Source organism: Rattus norvegicus, chromosome 2 (assembly GCF_021556685.1).
Source record: "Rattus norvegicus strain SHRSP/BbbUtx chromosome 2, alternate assembly SHRSP_T2T, whole genome shotgun sequence".
Classification (NCBI taxonomy): Eukaryota; Metazoa; Chordata; class Mammalia; order Rodentia; family Muridae; genus Rattus; species Rattus norvegicus.
In genome coordinates, this window is record NC_141535.1 from 32,593,490 (window position 1) to 32,612,843 (window position 19,354).

The 19,354-nt window shown below is 44.3% G+C and overlaps 1 protein-coding gene across 1 annotated transcript in view; it reads right to left on the reverse strand.

Moving 5' to 3' along the window:
• Positions 1–19,354, reverse strand: part of Map1b (microtubule-associated protein 1B) — a 92,837-nt gene that overhangs the window by 64,359 nt on the left and 9,124 nt on the right.

A 19,354-nucleotide genomic window follows, 5' to 3' on the forward strand; every position in this document is an offset into this window, starting at 1 on the left:
CCTGTCCAGACAGACAGCAATTGAGTAGCCACTCTCTTTACAGGAAGTTGCGCTCGGAAGTGTGCTGAGCCGATCTTTGGGGGCTGTGAATTATTATCTGGCCCCTGGGAGTTCTGATGTAAATCACATGTAAGCGATTGCAGGGAGCTGGTCAGCTTAGTGCCATGAGCACATCTGTGGGGAGGTAGCTTGATCCTCGGGTAGCAGAGGATGTGCAAACCAGAACCTTTCTACAGCCAGAAATGAGCAAACACAAATATTCTGAACCAAGTACATAGATTTCTAACAGTAAAATTAATGCAGGTACTTGAGAGGGTAGCTCAATGGCTTCTGTATGCGTGGATCCCTCAACACCGAAAACAGCTGACTTTGTTTGGGGGTTGGGTTTGGAAGAGCAACTCCCAGACAAGATTTTTCCCTGTTGGGTTTCTTAGCTTGAACTAAATAAGAAAAAAATTAAATCATAGTTTATTGTTTAAAAAAAATGAATGCGGATCTGAGGGTGTGTGAAGAACCTTATGTGGGGATACTCTTCTATTATCCCAGCCCTCTGAAGGCAGAGGCAGACATCGGGAGAGCAAGGCTAGCCTGGGCAACATAGCAAGATGTTATTCCAAAGGCAAAAAGTAACAAAAGAAATGAGGCTGAATCCCAAGTCTGGACACACCCTGATCCAGAAGAACGTCTGGCCAGCATCTGAGTAAATGGAATAAAATTTCAGCCAGCCTGGCTCAGAGCAGGGCCTGGCAGATGGTGATGGTGAAATGGTTGTGAAAGGCAACCAAGGCTATTTCCCTCTCCCCAGCATCCAGGTAAGGAGGCCCTAGGAGGCAGATTCAACCTTATCCCAGAAACCCAAGCCATGGGTGAGTCAGACAACAGCTGTGTTGAGAGCTTAGAGGGGCCACAAGCGGGGTAACGGGGAAGGTGACCTTAATGTCCCTACAGCAACCTGGGAGAGGAGGATGTGGCCATCCCCAGACAGTAATTTCAGTTCTCTAGAGCAAGTAATGACAACCTTTCTGTAACAGCCGTACCGTGATGACAATGTAGGAGAGCTGTCCGTATTCCAAGTGAACCAGGGAATACTATTGTCATTTGGAGTAGAGGCCATATCCCATCAATCGAGAAGAAAGTTCCGGAGGAACAGAGATGACAACCCCTTGTCCAAAGTCAAATTGTTTTGTTGAAGCCCCTGACTCTGCATGGAGCAGAGTAGAGAGTCCAGAGCCAGTACATGGCCGTGGCATCTCCCTTCTTCCCACTCTACAGGGACAGGTGACCCGGATAGTACAGTATTTCTAGAACCCTCAAACACATCCCAGGGTCCCTCTAAACACATAGCCAACTCAGAACTGCAATTGAAGACTTTTGGTCAAATGAATAGCGTCCAGAATCTTACCCCTAAAACAGCACTCATCTAAGCAAAGCCCAGCTAGAGAAAGAGCTGAAGAGTGAACAAGAAGCCCGGTGTGGTGGTGCATGCCTTTGGCCCCAGCACTTGGGAGGCAGGCGTATCTCTGTGAGTTCGAGGCCAGCTTGCTCTACAAAGAGAACTCCAGGATAGCCAGGGCTACACAGAGAAACCACGTTTTGAAACCTCCACCCCATCCCCCAAAAAACAAGGGAGGAAAGAAAAGCAGCCACCCTGCCAGACAGAGCAAGAATAGAACAGCAAGATAGGGCATGGATAGGCAACGTCATTCCCAATAAGAAAATGTGCTCTGGGCCCAAAGAAACTCAATGCTAAGGAGGATCTTAGAGGCCCGAGTGCACTGTAAAATGTTTTAAACACTTCAATTCACACACACACACACACACACACACACACACACACACACACACACACCCCTACCTGCCCCCGGCAATTTCAAGGGCCCTCTAATGCAGGTGGCCCTGGATCTCACAGTCCCTGTGTCTTCTCCACCAGGAAAAGGCCAAGACAGGATGGAGTTAGTTTCCTTGCCTGATTCTGTAAAAGCCTTACAGAAATGGGGGACTTTGTCCTTTCGGGTAGTGCCTTACTGTGGGAACACTAGCCTGCTTTCTGAAGTTTCTGACTTTAGGGAATGAAAAAATGACCTCTGACACTTGTCAGATTTCGCCTGTGAGGTACAGCTACTGAGACTGGTTAGTCAACGCCGCTGCACTGGCCGAGGCTCTGGGCCTGGTAATGAGCTGCCCGGGCTCCCACAGGTAAGCCAGGCTGTACTTGGGCCTATGTGATCAACTCTTCCGACTCAGAGCTCTCAGATTGCTCCAAACACGAAAACAACTCTCCCTGCCCACACAGAAAAGGATTTTCTTATTCTGTTAAATTATTGATTTTATTTCTTTATATCCAATCTATGTTTACATATGCTGGAAGAAGTGAAAAAGATTGACAAACTCCACAGAAACTCTATGACACCTGGCTTCCACCTTGGGTCCTGACTTACTTTTTCTGTCTGGGATGACAAGAGCTCTAGCCCAAAACATAACAAATCAAACGTCCTCCATCCACACCATCCTGGAAGAACAAACATTTCAGAGACGGATAGGACCAGCTGCCTGCATCCCCTTTCCACCCAGCAGCCGCCCTGGCTGTGTCTCTCCCCCTGATCCATTGTTTTTTCCAGAGCCATTTTCTGCAACAGGGCCATTGTGGGCTTTGAGAAGAATGAAAGTCCTCTGCTTTTGTAAGGCAAGGGGGCGATTTCCCAGGCACGCTCTGTGCCCCTGTGCTTTCACTAATGTTAGACAGAGCCACAGTGCCTATCTCTGTTCATGTGGCGTGTGTGTGTGTGTATGTGTGTGTATGTGTGAGTGTGTGTATGAGTGTGTGTGTATGTGTGTATGTGTGAATGTGTGTGTGTATGAGTGTGTGTGTATGTGTGTATGAGTGTGTGTATGTGTGTGTGAGTGTGTATGAGTGTGTGTGTATGTGTGAGTGTGTGTATGAGTGTGTGTATGTGTAAGTGTGTGTGTGAGTGTGTGTATGAGTGTGTGTGTATGTGTGAGTGTGTGTGTATATGAGTGTGTGTATATGTGTGAGTGTGTGTGAGTGTGTATGAGTGTGTATGTATGTGTGAGTGTGTGCATGAGTGTGTATGTGTGAGTGTGTGTGTGAGTGTGTATGAGTGTGTGTATATGTGTGAGTGTGTATGTGAGTGTGTGTATGAGTGTATGTGTGAGTGTGTGTGAGTGTGTATGTGTGAGTGTGTGTATGTGAGTGTGTGTGAGTGTGTGTGTATGTGAGTGTGTATGAGTGTGTGTATATGTGTGTGTATGTGAGTGTGTGTATGAGTGTGTGTGTATGTATGAGTGTGTGTGAGTGTGTGTATGTGAGTGTGTGTGTATGCCTGCGTTTCTGTGCTTTCAAGGTTTTTCCTCTCCTTTTAAAAACTTCCCGGGGCTGGGGATTTAGCTCAGTGGTAGAGCGCTTACCTAGGAAGCGCAAGGCCCTGGGTTCAGTCCCCAGCTCCGAAAAAATGAACCAAAAAAAAAAAAAAAAAAACAAAAAAAAACAAAACAAAACAAAAAAAAAACTTCCCTTATGAAGTAAAACAGCAGTTATTGGCAGCAACATTTATCAGAACCAAATTCTTCGTAGTGGAAAAAAAAAAAGACTTTCTCTCTTCATGCTAATCCCCTGTTTGACATGCAATGACATCATCCTACAGGGAGGAGGGTGGGTGTGGACAGGAGACAATGCAATGTCTGCTGTAATTACAGGGCTTAGTATGCAGGATCAGGGAGGTGGATGTGAGTCTAGGCAAGCCCTTCTCACAGGGCCTTGCAGGGCCGGGGTGGGGGTGGGGGTGGGGGTGGGGAATACAATGGGACACAGTAATGCAGTGTGGGGTCTTGCTGTGGCAATACCCAAAGGAGCAGAAATCAAAGGACTACACTGGCCAGCCTTCGTTTCCTGATACAAAAACATCTCCTACAGACCAGTGAAGTAGAACTGCATTTCCCCCTACTGAGCCCCATTGAACTACAATGTCTCAAAAGACAGCAGCAACGGATACAAAAGCTCACAAACAAACGCAAACAGAAAAAGAGAATTTTAAAAGGCAGTGCTATACCATGCACTCACATCCCAAAATATCCCTGGCATGTGGATGATGTATTGATTTATATGGAGGCAACTAATCTCGCCAGTGGGCTTTCTTCTTTTGGTAAAAAATAACATTCATAAGTCCCTTTTAAAAACACAGGTTTTGAGGCGTATCAAAGATGACAAGACAGTAGCTAGCACATTCTCTGACCATGGCATTTACAGAATGCCTCCATTAGACAAGATTAATCTAATGGGCTGTCAGTGGGCTGCCATGGCGGCAGGCAGGCTCAAGCAGTCTAATATGCCTTGTCCAAATGTATGTGTTTTCAAACAATTCATAAACGGCAACTCCTAGAGTCACATGAGGAATTGATCTGAGGCATCTCCGGGTGGGTGTCGGGGCTACAGGAAGGGATTGGTGTTCGAACTGTATGTACCATCAGGAAGACAGAGATGTCAATCAGTTTCAAAATGTGAAGGGCCTTGATTAGGCAAAGTAAAAAAATAAATAAACCCAGGCTCCAGGGAACTTGGAGCTAATGTTGTAAGAAAATTAGAAGCCCAATGCAATCACTTACGTGAGTGAAAATTCACGTCACTGCACAGAGTGGCTAACAGTACTATCAGTTTGAACAGAGTCAGGATGCAGCAGGGTTCTAAGTCTTCCTAACACTTCTTAGCATTTCCCTGAAGGGTTGAAAGCTCTCCTTACCACTATTAGACATCTCCCTTTTTAAGAACGTGTATCTGAAAACCTGAAAAAAACAGAAGATAAAATTCTTGGTGAAATATTGGTTTGTAGTTCCAAATTCCTGCATGTCACTTAGGGAAAGGACACTATGCCAGAGTTCAATGTGATGTCACAGCACTGGAGAGGTTAAGGGGAGAGGATCTCTATAAGTTAAAGGCCATCCCGGTAAGGCTCGCCTCAAAAGAACATCACAAAAAGTAAGAAGATGTTCTGCTAATTACCACGGAACGAGTCAACCTTCCTGGAGTACTTTTAAATACAGGAAAATAAATGAAATGACTGAAAATGAGTACGCGGCTCCCTCTTGAAAATACAGCTCTTGAATCATCAAAGATTGTAACACGGTGACAGCTGTTGAATGGCAGATTTCCGCAAACAGAGACTCTATCACACAATGACTGCTTCCACTCTTTCCCAAATTCATAAGTCATGAAAAGGCATAGGACCACCATAAAACAACAACAAACATGGCTGTTGTGATTTAAAGTAAACTGGTGCCCCGTGGAAAGGTACAGGGAGGGGGGAGGCCTCGCAGGAGAAGACATGTATGTAAAGTAATCAAAGTATACATTTTAGCATGTTTCACCTAAGGAAGAAAGCGACACACTAATAACATCATTTAATATGGCCTCACTATCTCTACCCTTCCCATAGCCCATAGTCCCTGAATACTCATGAATCCACCGTGTGTAGAACAGGGTCTTCCTTCGGTAAGGAAACTGAGGCACAGAGAAGTAACATATGGCATGGCGCTTGCATTTGAACCTGTGCACTCACCCTTACCTGTTTTGTCAGACTCAGGAAGGCTGGAGAGACTCGAACTCAGTCCTTCATACCTGTCCATAATTCTAGCCTGCAAGACATACTTCAGGGGAAACTGGTCTCATTTCTCGAGGCTACATCCTCTTAAGAACCAAAGAGAGCTGAGTATAGAGGAGGTCTCTGGGGTCAACAACCTGGGCTGGATGATAGTTCAGGAAAAGTCCCTGTAAGGGGAGGCAGCATTTGGTAAAAAAAACGCCAGGACTCAGGGGGGATCGTGAGATTCCCTGAGAAGGCTCGCCGGATGGCAGACGCTGAGCCTGGAGAGAAGGTCGGTCCAGGGAGAAAACAAACAGAACTCAAAATGGGACATTTAAAAAAGGTCTTCAGCCCAAGATAAAATGAGTTGGTGGAAAAATTATATCTTAAAAAAAAAAAAAGGCTTTCTTAAAAGGAGAAAGTGGAATTATGGGAAATAATGGTACCTCCCCCCACCCCCAAATAACGTAGACATATTCTCTATGAAATGGTAGAGAGCCATCCAAAGTAGAGTGAGCCATCATGCAAGGAAGCAGTACCACGCTGCCTTGTGAAAAGCAAACGGTGGAGCTAATGATCCAGGGCTACACTGGAGCAGCATCACTTCCTACAATTCCTGTAAGCAAAGACAGGCAGGAAGACGCTGGGAAGAAAGATCCTCGGAGGGCTGTGGTTCCATCACAGCAGAACCTCAGGAACACTCACAACCGAAGCCCTGAGTCCCGAGGCCCACAGGTTTGCACTGGTTTCTCTCTCTGGTCCCTGGAACTTCTGCTGCCTCCAACCACAAGTCACCAATCACGTGTCTCTAAGTGGTCAGCAAAAACTAGTGTCTCCCTCTAGCTTTTTCTCCTTACATCTCAGCAGAATAGTGTAAGCTTTATGAGAAATATTAACACGTTTATAGGGACAGCTTAGATAATTTCTACTTCCTTGTTCCTAATTCCTAAGCAACAGAGGATTGTAAACTTTCAGTGATCCACACAAAGTTAAGCACGAAATGACAGCCCTGCCTGCGCTACGACTTGTAACTCGAGGCCATTTCAAACTGCTAACTTAGGGAATAGAAATAGCAGCCATGGTCCATCTTAAACACAAAAGAAAAAAGACTTGGTGAATTTCACCCATGACATCCCTTCCCTCGTGACTCTTGGCAGATCTGTTCCTCTGTCACATGTTAGATGGTACTACACTCTCCTCTCCTCAGAAGTTTGAGATGCATACACACTTGTGTGGCTGACAAGGGCCTCTGCATCTCCATGGACAGCTAGTTCCAACAACAGGACGCTGTGTGGGGACAAACTCATCTATTATCGCATCATTATTAACCCTCACATGCGACAGAGCCCCAGACTCCCAGACAAGGGATATGCATCAGGGACAGTGAACGGGGTAGGTGTGCCTGACCCCATCCATCGGCTATGTTCATAGTTAACAGATATGGCTACCTTTGCATTGAAAGCATTTTACCAACTATACGAGTGACTTTTTTTTTCTTACTATGGGTTGATGTTATCAAAAATTAGCAGAATATTAAGTATAAAAGGGATCTTAGCGATAAAGTTTAGAAAACACCGAAGTTCAAGAATTCATCCCCGAGAGCACACATCTACCTAGCAGAGGTGATTGAAGTCCCCCGGAGCCCACCTGCCCAAGGCTCTGCCCATCCCTCTCAGAAGTTGCCTCTTGGCCACTTGTTTTTGTTAAGTCTCTGAAAGTTAACAATTTGTAACTAAATATCCAACACCTTCGTGTTTAAAGGAAATCTATAACAAAGAAACTGCTGATAAGGTCAGCAATGACTGCATGTTTTCGTTTTGCTAACGCGGCTTATTTTCTACTCTGTAAAGTGCTTCTAGTTTCTTGAGCCAGTGACTCCTCATGACTCACCATCTTGACCTTGTCAGCCTGGGTTCCCGCATTACCCACTAAGGCTCTTTAACTTAAAGCCTCTCTGCCTCTGTGCTGAGGGGATAACCGCATTCCTTCCTTCTCACAAGTTTGTTGCAACTGGGAAAAGAGCGGGATCTGAAAGGATCCTGGAGGGAAGGTTCCATTCCACAATCTGCTCCGTGACTAATTTAAGGTCTTGCTTTTACTTCCTCGAAGTATGTTTTTGTTTATTTCCATTATTATTTTTTCTTTCTGAATTGTAAATTGGAACCTCTGTTGTTTTTTTGTTGCTAACTAGTTTCAAATTTGTGAGGAGTCTGTTTCCCAGACATAGAAATCCACTGGCTGGGTAAAGTTTGCTAGGTTGCAAGTAGCAGTGTCTAAGGATAGAATCCTATTTCTAGATGACCCCATGGAGTGAGTTAATTTGACACATTATTTCACTTGTATTTATACACTGGAATGATATCCTAAAGGCACAAAATAATCTCTGTCCTATGTATAAAACAATAAAGCAAAAAGCAGACAGGACATAACAGCATAACTGACCATGACGTAAGGCTTATTTAAAAAACAAAACACTGACCTCATGCCTAAAAATAACCCAAACCGACATGATTTGTAGAAAACAGGACTGTGACTGGAGAGTAGGGAGACATGCTATTTTTAAAACATGAAATGGGACTATGAAAGTGAGAGAGAAGCAGGTGACATGGGGCTTGTGTGTGATTGCAGGAAGGCTCAAATCAAGAACAGGCTTGGATCCGAGGGGGGAGGGGGCACATGGCACACTTCAATGGAAAAAGCTTTTCTCCCAAGTGGGAGTATATTCTGAATCACAATAAGAAGTCTATTTTAGCAAACACCGTGGTCAGTGATAGTTGGTTATCATTATCAACCACAATGTACTGTGACGGTAGCCATGTGCTACACTTTCACACAAGTAACAGTGTAGAGGGATTTTCATCAGCATGGCTGTTTTCCCTGTGGTGTTATGGCATCCCTTAAAAATAAAAAAACATTCCCCAGATCCATTAGGAGCTGATGCAACCTCGGTAGCTTACACTCCTATGATGCACAACTATAATTTAAAAGCAAAGTGATACACCCTCACACATTTGCACGTGCACACACACATACACACACACACACACACACACACACACACACTGAATATAAGTAGAATTATAAGTGGCTCCAAAATGTACCCTTAAAAATTTGTAAGATTTAAATAGAGTTTGGGCAACAAGCTTTATAAGAACAGTCTCACTTTTCGTTCCTTTTTAGATCAGTTGTTCTCAACCTGTGACTCCTTTCGGGTCAAACAACCCTCTCACGGGGGTCGTTACCAGACACCCTGCATTTCGGATAGTTACACTATTATTTATAACAGTAGCAAAATCACATATATGAAGCAGCAGTGGAATTAATTTTATGGCTGGGGGTCACCACAACACGAGGAACTGTATTAAAGGCTCCCAGCATTAGGAAGGGTGAGAGCCGCTACTCTAAGTCTTGGCTGGATTTTGTGTTTAGAAGTGAAGCACACTTCACATAACACTTTCACAGAGAAGACATACAGGAAGAAGGAGGGTGTGGATGGGGCTCTGTCAGTTTGCAGGCCCCTGCTTCTAGTAAATGACAACACTTACTTAAAGGGTGAACCGGAAAAGAGAAAGATAAAGACCTCTCCTCTCTGTTATCTCTAAAGACATCACTCTAGAAAGGAGAAGGAAGAATACATTTCCAAACCCATATTTACTGCAGATAGTTTACCTATGTCTTAGGTTGACGTTTAAAACTGACTTAGAGATTCTAAGTGAATTCTGAGACACTTGCCTTAAAAAAAAATGACTGTATCATTGAATTGTAAAACTTGGGGAAGAATAACCCCACAAAGAGTTATCAACAGAACCTTTGAGTGACTGACCGCTGCACTGTCATCAACACACACCATCACCGATGGTGCTATTCTACACATAAATCATTTCTTTTCAAGTTTTGGCATGCTCTGTATGGTTTTCTGTGAACACACAATAATGTCATCTAGGGTCGAATAAGTAAACTAAAAATAAGCTTTTAGGAAAAAAAAATAATCAAATTAGAGTTGGGACAAAAAACATTGCCTTAAAGGCCTCATATGTAAGTAAGCCCAGGCAGCTTTGGCACACACAGAGGCAGAGGCAGGGAAATCTCAGAGTTTAAGGCCAACCTGGTCTACAGTGGGAATTCAAGGACAGCCAGAACAAAACAGGGAACCCTGTCTCAAAAAACCAAAATGGATGGATGGATGGATGGATGGATGGATGGATGGATGGATGGATGGATGGATGGATGAATAGCTAATTACAAGCCATATTACCATAAAAACCACTTTTCCAGCTGGATGACCCCAGCTTTCTGGTAACAATCACCTGCATGCACATTGTTGGTAATAATCTGATTTGATCATAGCTCCCCAAGGGTATTTATATCTGTGTGTACTGACTTGTTAAATTATGCCATGCTAATTGATGGCTCACATGACAAGATATGCATAGCTGATCATGCTCATTAAAATGCAGGCCATTCTCAATTCTGTGTACACTCAAACTACACTTAATCCCTGAGTTCATAGGCTGCAGCCCTTCAGCCTTCTCCCAAACACTTGTGCATTAGGACTTCATCTGAGGCATAGAGCAGCACCAAACGTGCACGATCTTGTTTGACTGGGAAAAGTGACATTATTTCCTATTTGGCACTGTGTAGATAAAAAACACCCACAGATCTGACTTTTGAAATACTTTCCACACAGGTGTCCACTGTTTTGCAAATACAATTAAATTTTATTTGCTTCACGCTTTCTATGGGAAGAGATAGGAAAAGACAAAGGCCAGGGAGAGTCCCATCCTGGGAAGTCAATGCCCTGAGAATCTTAAGGTTGTGACTCTTCCCTGATTGACAGTCCTAGTGGATGGGACAGGCAGATTTTCTAAATAAGGTTTCTTTCATAGTCCTTTTAAACCTGGTTTTTAAAATAAGGAGCTGAAAGATAGCTCAAGGGTTACGAGTATTGGCTGCTCTTCCAAAGGACCCGGGTTCAGTTCCCAGCACTCACATGACAGCTCATAACTGTCTATGTATCTCCAGTTCCAGGGGATCTCTCTCTCTCTCTCTCTCTCTCTCTCTCTCTCTCTCTCTCTTACACACACACACACACACACACACACACATATTCAGGCAAAACACCAATGCATATAATAAGTAAATAAAATATTCTTTAAAAAGAAAAAAACTGGGAGTGATTGTATGCACACGCCTTTGATCCCAGCAATTGGGAGGCAGGGGCAGGTGGATCTCTGTGAATTTAAGGCCAGCCTAGTGTACAATGTGAGTTCTAGACAGCCTGGGCTACATGGAGAATTCTGCTCTTGGAAAAAACAAAAATAAAAATATAAACAAATTAGTTAATTAATTAAAATGTGTTAGGCTGGACCAGGCACAGTGGCACATGCCTTTAATCCCAGCAATCAGGAGGCAGAGGCAGGTAGATCTCTGTGCATTCGAGTCCAGCCTGGTCTACAGAGCAAGTTCTAAGACAGCCAGGGCTACATAGAGAAACCCTGTTTAGAAACACCAAAAAGCAACCAACTAGCCAAACAGTCAAACAAAACAACAACAATAAAAAAATAAATTAAGCAGAATGGAGGACAAGCTTGTCTGCATTTCCGTGCTGGGACTGTGGTAGCACTCGTGGCATCCTGGGTTACAGAACCCGGAAGTGGGCTCAGCAATCAGCTCCACCCTTTTACAGTCTGTTCTGCAGAAGCCCGATCCACAGTGGAAGGGACTGGTCAAATGTATAATCAGTCAGTAAAACTGAAGCAGTTTATGCAAAGTGGTTTATGTTGCTACAAACATAGAGTTCTATGGCTGACAACAGGCTCCAATGCGGCCAGAGGTGCTGCACTGGTCATGGTTCAGAACCCTCTGAAGAAGAGAGCAAGCCCTTTCCAACATGTCCACTCTAGCCTGAGAGCAGTGAACCAGCTATTTCACACTTAGGTCATGGAACTCCGTTCTTTCATGACCGCCCTTTTACGATCACCTAACTGTCTCTAGTGTCTCCCTTTCTATCCCTTCTTCAGCACTCAGAATGAAGACAGTCTGGAAAGAGACATCTTACACCCAGCCATAGTTTTCTTACGTCATTACCAAAGTCATGATTCCTTAAAATAGCTATTTCCATCAATGAACTGAAGGACTTAACTCTACAACAAAGTTTCAAACTAGGGAATACTTGAGTTTGGATTCAAAATTTCCAAGGCCACAAAGAGATTTCAACATCTATGTCCCAAATAGCATAGATCATATATTTTGGAGCATATACTATACACATTAAAAAATATTTTAGCATGTCTTCAATGAAAGAAATTTACAGGTCTCTCTTGCAAGTTTCTGATTAGCACATACTGTAAGCTTAACTGCCTTGTTTATAAAAGTAACCACAGTCGAGTTACTCGCAGGCAAGGATTCAGCAAGCCATCTTACCCCAGCCAGTTCCAAACTGAACTGCACTTGCTACATATGTTTCAAATGACAGTCTGAAAACAGCATTGTCTCAAAGGATACATCACACAACTTAAGGAGACTGCCTCCTTTCTACTGGATCAGAGTAAAACTTCCTCTCTCAAACACACACACACACACACACACACACACACACACACACACACACTCACACTCGTTTCCCACTGAATTGTGCCACCAACATTCTGAACTTTGCACTGAGAGACTCCTTGGAATTCTGGTCGAAGAACAGTCACTTCTTAAATCTAAGCAGGCATCCAATGCTTCCGTCCAGTACAGTTAACTGCAGTTTGGAGCGCTCTTTCACAAACACAGTCTCCCAGACAAGAGCTTGAAAATGCTGTACAGAATCCAAACAAGATGGCTGTTCACCATATCAGTATCGTTTACCTGGGCAGCAGGGCATGGCCCATCTTTGATCCTTTCTGTCAGTTTTGGTTTTATTTTTTTGCCCAATGTGATTTTTTTTTTTTTTCTGAATTTCAAGAACCCAAAGGCAATGTTCTGAGGCGGGGGCTCAGGGCCTTGTGTGGTGTGCTGAACACTCACTCAGTAGTAGCTACTCCATCCTGCATTAGCATTGCGAGGGTCCCCCAGGAATCTGTGCATTGGGGCAGACACTCAACAGTGACTGTTCTCATAACTATCGAAATCCCATTTTGTTAAGGGAAGACTGGCTTAAGAACAAAGGGCCTTTCCTCCATGGCAATAAGGGCAGTTCTTAGGATACTGGGTTTCATCTTAGTCCTTCCAAACTCTGTTTGAATCTTTTAAACTGAGGTGTGGTGCACTCTGAGTTTTGAGCGCTTGCTTTGAGTCGCATACTCCTCCTCTTAAATCTACACTAACTCTCTTGCTTTATTTTCTGTGAGCACTACTTCTAAGTGCAGGCAGTTCTTTAAGCCCCGGGAGAGTTTATTAAAGTCACATTATTTTTGTCTTATTTGTATTGGCTGCCCAGGCACTGCAGCTCATTTTAAGGGGCTTCCCTGGGGGGAGTACCCCTTACTTTCCCACGTGTCTCCAGGACCAAGGAAATAGGACTTGATACACAATAGTGATCGCCCTCAGACTGCAGTGAGAAAACAAAACCAGCCAGCCGCGGAGGTGGACGTTTGGAGACACTTGATCGTTGCCACGGTAGCGTTTAATTAGTCTTGGGTTGCAGCTGGGGGCGGAGTGCTGGTACCTGGGTAACCTTTGTCATCTCAGGTTGGAACAATCAAAACATGGGGTTTGTTAGGTTTTCCATTTCACTCCTGATCTTCATGAATAGAGTTGTTTTTTGTTTTTTGTTTTTTTTTTAAAGAAAAAACCTCTTCTCCGTCAGTCTCTGTGTCTGTGTCTGAGTCTGAGTCTAAGTCTGTCTGTCTGTCTCTCTCTCTCTAACACACACACACACACACACACACACACACACACACACACACACTTTGTAAATTAAGGAAGTGCTTTCCTTGTAAAATAAAGAGTTTTAAAGGAATGAATGATGTCTTTTTCCATCGAAATTATAAACACCAGGTATGTCTTCTCCCACATTTCCCTCCACCTCTCTTTGCTGATTGATGGGCACTCAATGCCCTGTGCCTGAAACTCAAGAAGCCATCTTTCAGTTTTTGTCTCATCTTTCCCTCATCTGTCAGTCTTTCTAGCACATTGCCACAGATGCCGGACCTGGGCAGCAAGTATGGGTCTGCGGGCCTGGCAGTTCACTACTGTTGTGTGGTGTTTTTAGACCCTAAGTCAAATCACAGGCACATTAGTCCCTAAAAAGAAAGAAAACCGCATGGAGACAGCCTGAGATGTCCCCTTGCTGAGCAGTGACAGCAAGGGACTGCTCTGGATTGCACTTAGCTGCACTTAATGGCAGGTTATTGGCATTCCCTAACACGGTCCCTAAGCCCAGGCAGCCCACTTCCTGCCAGGGCCCTGCCTACGCTAGTCTGTATGGAGTAGTTCCACAGTACCCATTAGGACCGGCTTGAGAGCCATTACTGTCGCGGACTAAAACATCCTTTCTACTCAGGTTTTCTTTTCTTTTTTTTTTAAAGTGAGATGAATAGTTATTTCTAGGTGGCGTGAACAAACCGCCATTAACTCCCTGGGGGATGAACGCAGCAATGACACATTTTTCTCCTTTATATTGGCCACACCTGCGCCAAAGGAGGGACATGGCCGGCTGTGTTAGGATGTGAATATAAAGAGCCCCTGAAAATCCAAAGCCGATAGGCATGCAGACCTCTTAGGTATCAAGCCTCCTGCTACAGAGGCCACAGGACTCTGTAGTGGCTTCGGACTGTTTTGAAAATGGCAGGCTACATGCTGTGGTCTGGACCAGCAGTTGAAAGGGGAGAATAGGACAAGGGCAGGTAGGGGGCCACGGGATAGCAAGCAGGCTGCCCTCCCTGCAAGCAGGCTAGTCAGTGTTGAGGAGGAGGGCCGGTGGAAGGCTAGGGGTTTGCGAGATAGAATAATTCTTTCCCCAGCAGGCACTGTTTACCTCAGAGTCGGGTTATTTCGTGAATAATAAAGGGTTGTCATTTTAACGACAGAGTTCTTCCTGTCATCTTAGACAATGACATAACGAGAAAGGATGAGGGAGCTGTGTGGGCCTGTGGACAGGGACCCCACCCCGAGCATGTGCATAAGACAGAGGAATCAGTAGGACAAAGTCTTGCCTACCCGGTGACCACAGGTTCCCTGAGTGATGTCAGTTCCTTGAATGCAACGGGAAGACCTGTTCATGTGCTTTGTTGTTTAAAGGCTTAGAGCGAGGCTGAAAAAAATCCATCCATGACTCTCCAGTATAGAGCAATGGATGTATTCTAAGCATACACAACTCAGTCATAATTCTATGTAATGGCTAAATATACGGGACTAGATATAGAAATATGACAAACAAAAACCTAGGATCGTTGTTGAACTTTCCTTATGATCCTGCAAGCAAATGTTCGACATGAGACCTCGACTCGTTCACCTGAAAGGAAGGAAAAGAGTCACCTGACTGAAGTGTAAAAGGATCGGTTTTAATCTGCTGACCTAAACCAATCTCCGGAAAGGATATTTTTAGCAGTCACTCAACACAGACCTAAAGATGCTCACCTGCGGTCTGTTTATCTTTCCTCCTCTACGGGGAAGGCATGAGTTCTCGGGCAGAACCGCCCATGTACACATTGCAAAATCAATCACAGACAAAAGAAGGCTTCTGTGAACACTGTCTAGTAGCTGGTAAAACTATTGTAAATATGCCAGGGTTGTACTATTTATTCAGCTGACTAAGAAAGTAAACCACAGGAAATGTGAGTCTCTTAAAAATTGGCAGACACTATAGTCACTGGTGGGTTGAAGAGAGAAAAGGAAGCTGTGGTGGGTGGAGAGGATGAGGTTTGGAGGGCCTCGGTCATCACGGTAAAGGAGATAACTAGGGCTATCACTCTATATCACCATCCTTGTTTCCCGTGTGGTAGGCCACATTGCTACTCTAGCACTGCCTTCGTTTTGCCCAAACAACTGAGAGCAGTGCTGAAAATTTATCTACGACTAAACCGGAAGATTCTTGCCACCTCCAGACAAAAGGAGCAGCTATGTGCCTTCTGGGAATGCCAGTGGCACCTGCTTCTGAGGATCATCTTTAACATAAATCAAAAATTACTACAAGAAGGAAGCCAGCCATATATCTGAACTCAGTATTTCCCACAGACAAATAATAATCACCACGCATACAAGTCACGCGGATTTTCCTTGTGAAGATGGGAAGATGGCCACTCATTTATATTTAGTTCCCCAGAAGGTAGGTTGCAATGTTTTCGTACACATTGATTCAGCTGGTCTTCACGACAGAAGCAGAAGTAAGCATTCTGATCAATAAACAAGGAAACCGAGATGTGAAATGCTTAAATGTCCAAGGTCATTCAGAAAAACCCACAACGGGGCTAAGAACGAATGTGGGGAACGAGCCCTGGAATCTGTAACTGTATTGTAATTGTAAATTATAATCTGTAAATTGTAATCGGTATTGACGGCAAGGAACGGGGTTATCAAAATGTTAGCCATTTTAAACAACAGATAAAAGATGGCAAAGTAAGAAAAAGAGAGAGGCTTGAAACTGGTGTTCTTTCTCTTTGGGAATTTCTTTTTCTCTTTTTTCTCTTGCTTCTCTTTCTTTCTTTCTTCCTTCCTTTCTTTCTTTCTTTCTTCCTTCCTTCCTCTCTCTCTCTCTCTCCCTCCCCCTCTCTCTCCCCCCCTCTCTCTCCCCCTCTCCCCCCCTCTCTCTTAGTATGAGAAGGCTTCTCACCAACAGAGGGAATTATGGGATACTGTCTATGCTCTCAGAAGATAAGGTCCCCTATAACTATATGCACCAAGATCTACAGTTAAACCTGGGAAAGAAACAGCAGAAATGGAAGCGAGTCGAATTCTATGCACCATGGCAGACTTGAGCTTCCCTGGAAAGTTTTGTGGATTCTTACTCCTGGAGACCGGTAACAATGACTGGACTTCAAATCAAAGGCACGAAAATCATATCCACGAACAAAAGCTTTATGATGGGGTGTGGATTTATATAAGATAGTGAGTGCTCTATGTCGCAAAGACTCAGCTACAGAGTTCTCTTGAGTGAAAGACTAGGTTGTTCTCTCCTATTGGAGCCTATTGGTCTGTCTCTCACGTGGCCAGAAAGCTTCAATGAGGGAAAAATCCACAGGGAATGGCCTTGGCACACAGCAGGAGTGTTCTGGGTGATCTCAAAAGGCAATCTGTGCTAGGCTGGTTTGAGATACTGGCATAGACTACAGTGACTGACCAATCTAAAAATCACATAGTCAGCACTCTACAGGACATCAAGATCCCTGGACCAACATTTTGAAGAACTCACACTGTGCCAACTTCCCTACTGTACAGGAGGCAGCCTACATTCCAGGTCCCGAATGACTACTCAGGGTGATCTTGAGTGAGACCTGATTTGACTCTCCACTCCAAAGCCTCAGTACCAAGTCTAAACTAGTATGCGGGTTAGCTCCACGCACATGGTCCACCCCTTGCAATTTAAGGCAGCCACCAATTCTTCCTATATGACCCCTGATTCTTAAAAATAACAAAAGAAATAACAACCGACATGAACGCACAGCACAGCACATCTGATTACCACCTGGGTCCTTGCCTCTCAAGTCTCACCAATATTCTACCGTAATGCTGCTAGCTATAGAATTATCAAACCAAATCAAACAGCCAACGGAGGGGGTAGGGGCGGGACCTATTTGATGCCTAGGGTGCAGGACTTCATGCCTTCTGAGAACAGAAGTATGGCAAAGGTCACGACTATTCTATTGCTCATCTTCAGTGTATGGAGGGCACTGGCTTCCATTTAAATAGTTTTACAGTGACCAAATGGCTTTTGTTGTTGTTGTTGTTTTTGTTGTCGTTGTTGTTGTTTTTGTTGGTTTTACGGGCACCATCACTCACTTCATTCTCTCTCTGAGTAGACTTAGATTCTTGAAACTCTAAATGAGGAGGCTAGGCTGGTTCTGCCGTAAACAGTGTGGGAGACCCAAGTTTCAAGCGACTGGGGAAGAGACCACTGGGCTTGAACACACTTAGAACTGGACACCAGCGCATCCAAGAAACTTCACCAAAGGTCTCCTAAAGTAAGGGTTGTCTGACAATTTCCACCCACCCCGATCTGTGCTCTTGCCCTTTAACCTCTTTCCATCTCATGCTCCGAATTGTGCTTTTGCCTACAACAGATCGAGTGTTTGGTTGGCAACAGACTTTAGATTTTTTTGGATTAAAGATTTTAGATTTGCAAACGTTCCAAACCTCGAATCTCCAAACTTCAAGAATTTTTTTGTTCTTGAACATTTTAGATAAGGAATACTCAGCCCAGTTTGGCTTAGAGAACTTCATGACTCCTCCACAGGGGCACTACTGCCTTGGCTCTGCTCAGAGGGAAGCTGGGTCCTGCACAGTCTGAAAGGGGCAGTCCTAACATTAACCCACTCGAAGCTGACTGTAGTGCTAAGGGTGCTGTATGTCCAGAAGCCAGTCCCCTAGCCCAGCACTGAGCACAGCACCGGCATCGCTAGATAGGTGACCCATTCTTAATGCAGGTGACAGCAGGAAGAGGGAGGGGCGGGGTCTACCAGGCTAACGTGGCATTTTAGGGAGATGTCTCCTGTTAGTCTCCAAGCTAGGCCTTTAGCCTGGAAAGAGTTAATTCTTCAGCAGTTTTCCTTTCGACTTTTCATTTTGCAATACGCATTTGTCATCATTGGAAGGCAACCCAAATACGAATGTATACAATGAAAGCCACATGTGTATAAAAGAAAGGAGGGGGGGAAAAAGTCTTACAAAACAGAAAGCCAGAACGACCTACAGAGAAGTGACAGAAACTTGGCGCTGACTCATTGAAACAAACTCACTTGTTGGCAATGGGCACTTATCTTCTGTGAGGTGGTTACAGAGATTTGTGAGACAAAAAAAAACAAAAAACAAAAACAAAAAACAAAACAAAAAACAAAAACAAACCCACAATAATGACCAGAGCAAAGACCTTAAGCTGTACCTAGCCTTTAGCAAATTATATCCCGATCCTCCCTAGATAACCTCCCCCCATCCCAATCCCCACCCACCTCATCCACCATCTTCTCTACGTTTTTATTAACGCATTCAGTTCGCTGCTGGACAGCTACAGTAGAGGGACACTGAAAGCGTTGGGTTTTATTCTATTCTCAAAGGAAAAAGCAGGGGGAGGTGCCCAGGGCTAAATCACCCAGTTAAGATCGAGTCCTGAGGGCATTTACATTCTGCACAAGCGGTTTTGATTCTCAGTGCACATGAGTAGTGGAATATGTTCTAGTCACGTAAGAGAGACTGACCTTCATGCCTGACGTTGTGTCAATGCCAATAAGAACTCAGAGAAGAGAAGCATATATCCAGGAAACTCTTGATTTTACAGAAGAGTCAAATGAGAGTCAAGTAATAAAATTAGTTTCATTTCAATGATAACTCTTTTGAGAGACACACCTGGGTTTAGAGAGTTCAGGAGCCAGAAGCTGAACTCTTATGCCCAAAGGGAACCAGATGGGAGAAGTGCAGAGCTCACAGAAGAGGAAAAGCTGAATCTGGTGAACCATCACCAAAGCCTGGTGATGGGACACATCCTCATGGTGGGGGGGAATCAACTTTATCTGTGACCAATGTTTGTATCCTTACCTTCGATTCTCTTATTCTGAAAGAAAGGCTGTTTTCACAGCAGAGTGGGACATCGGGTTCCTCCCCACACTAAGGAGCTGAAAAACATC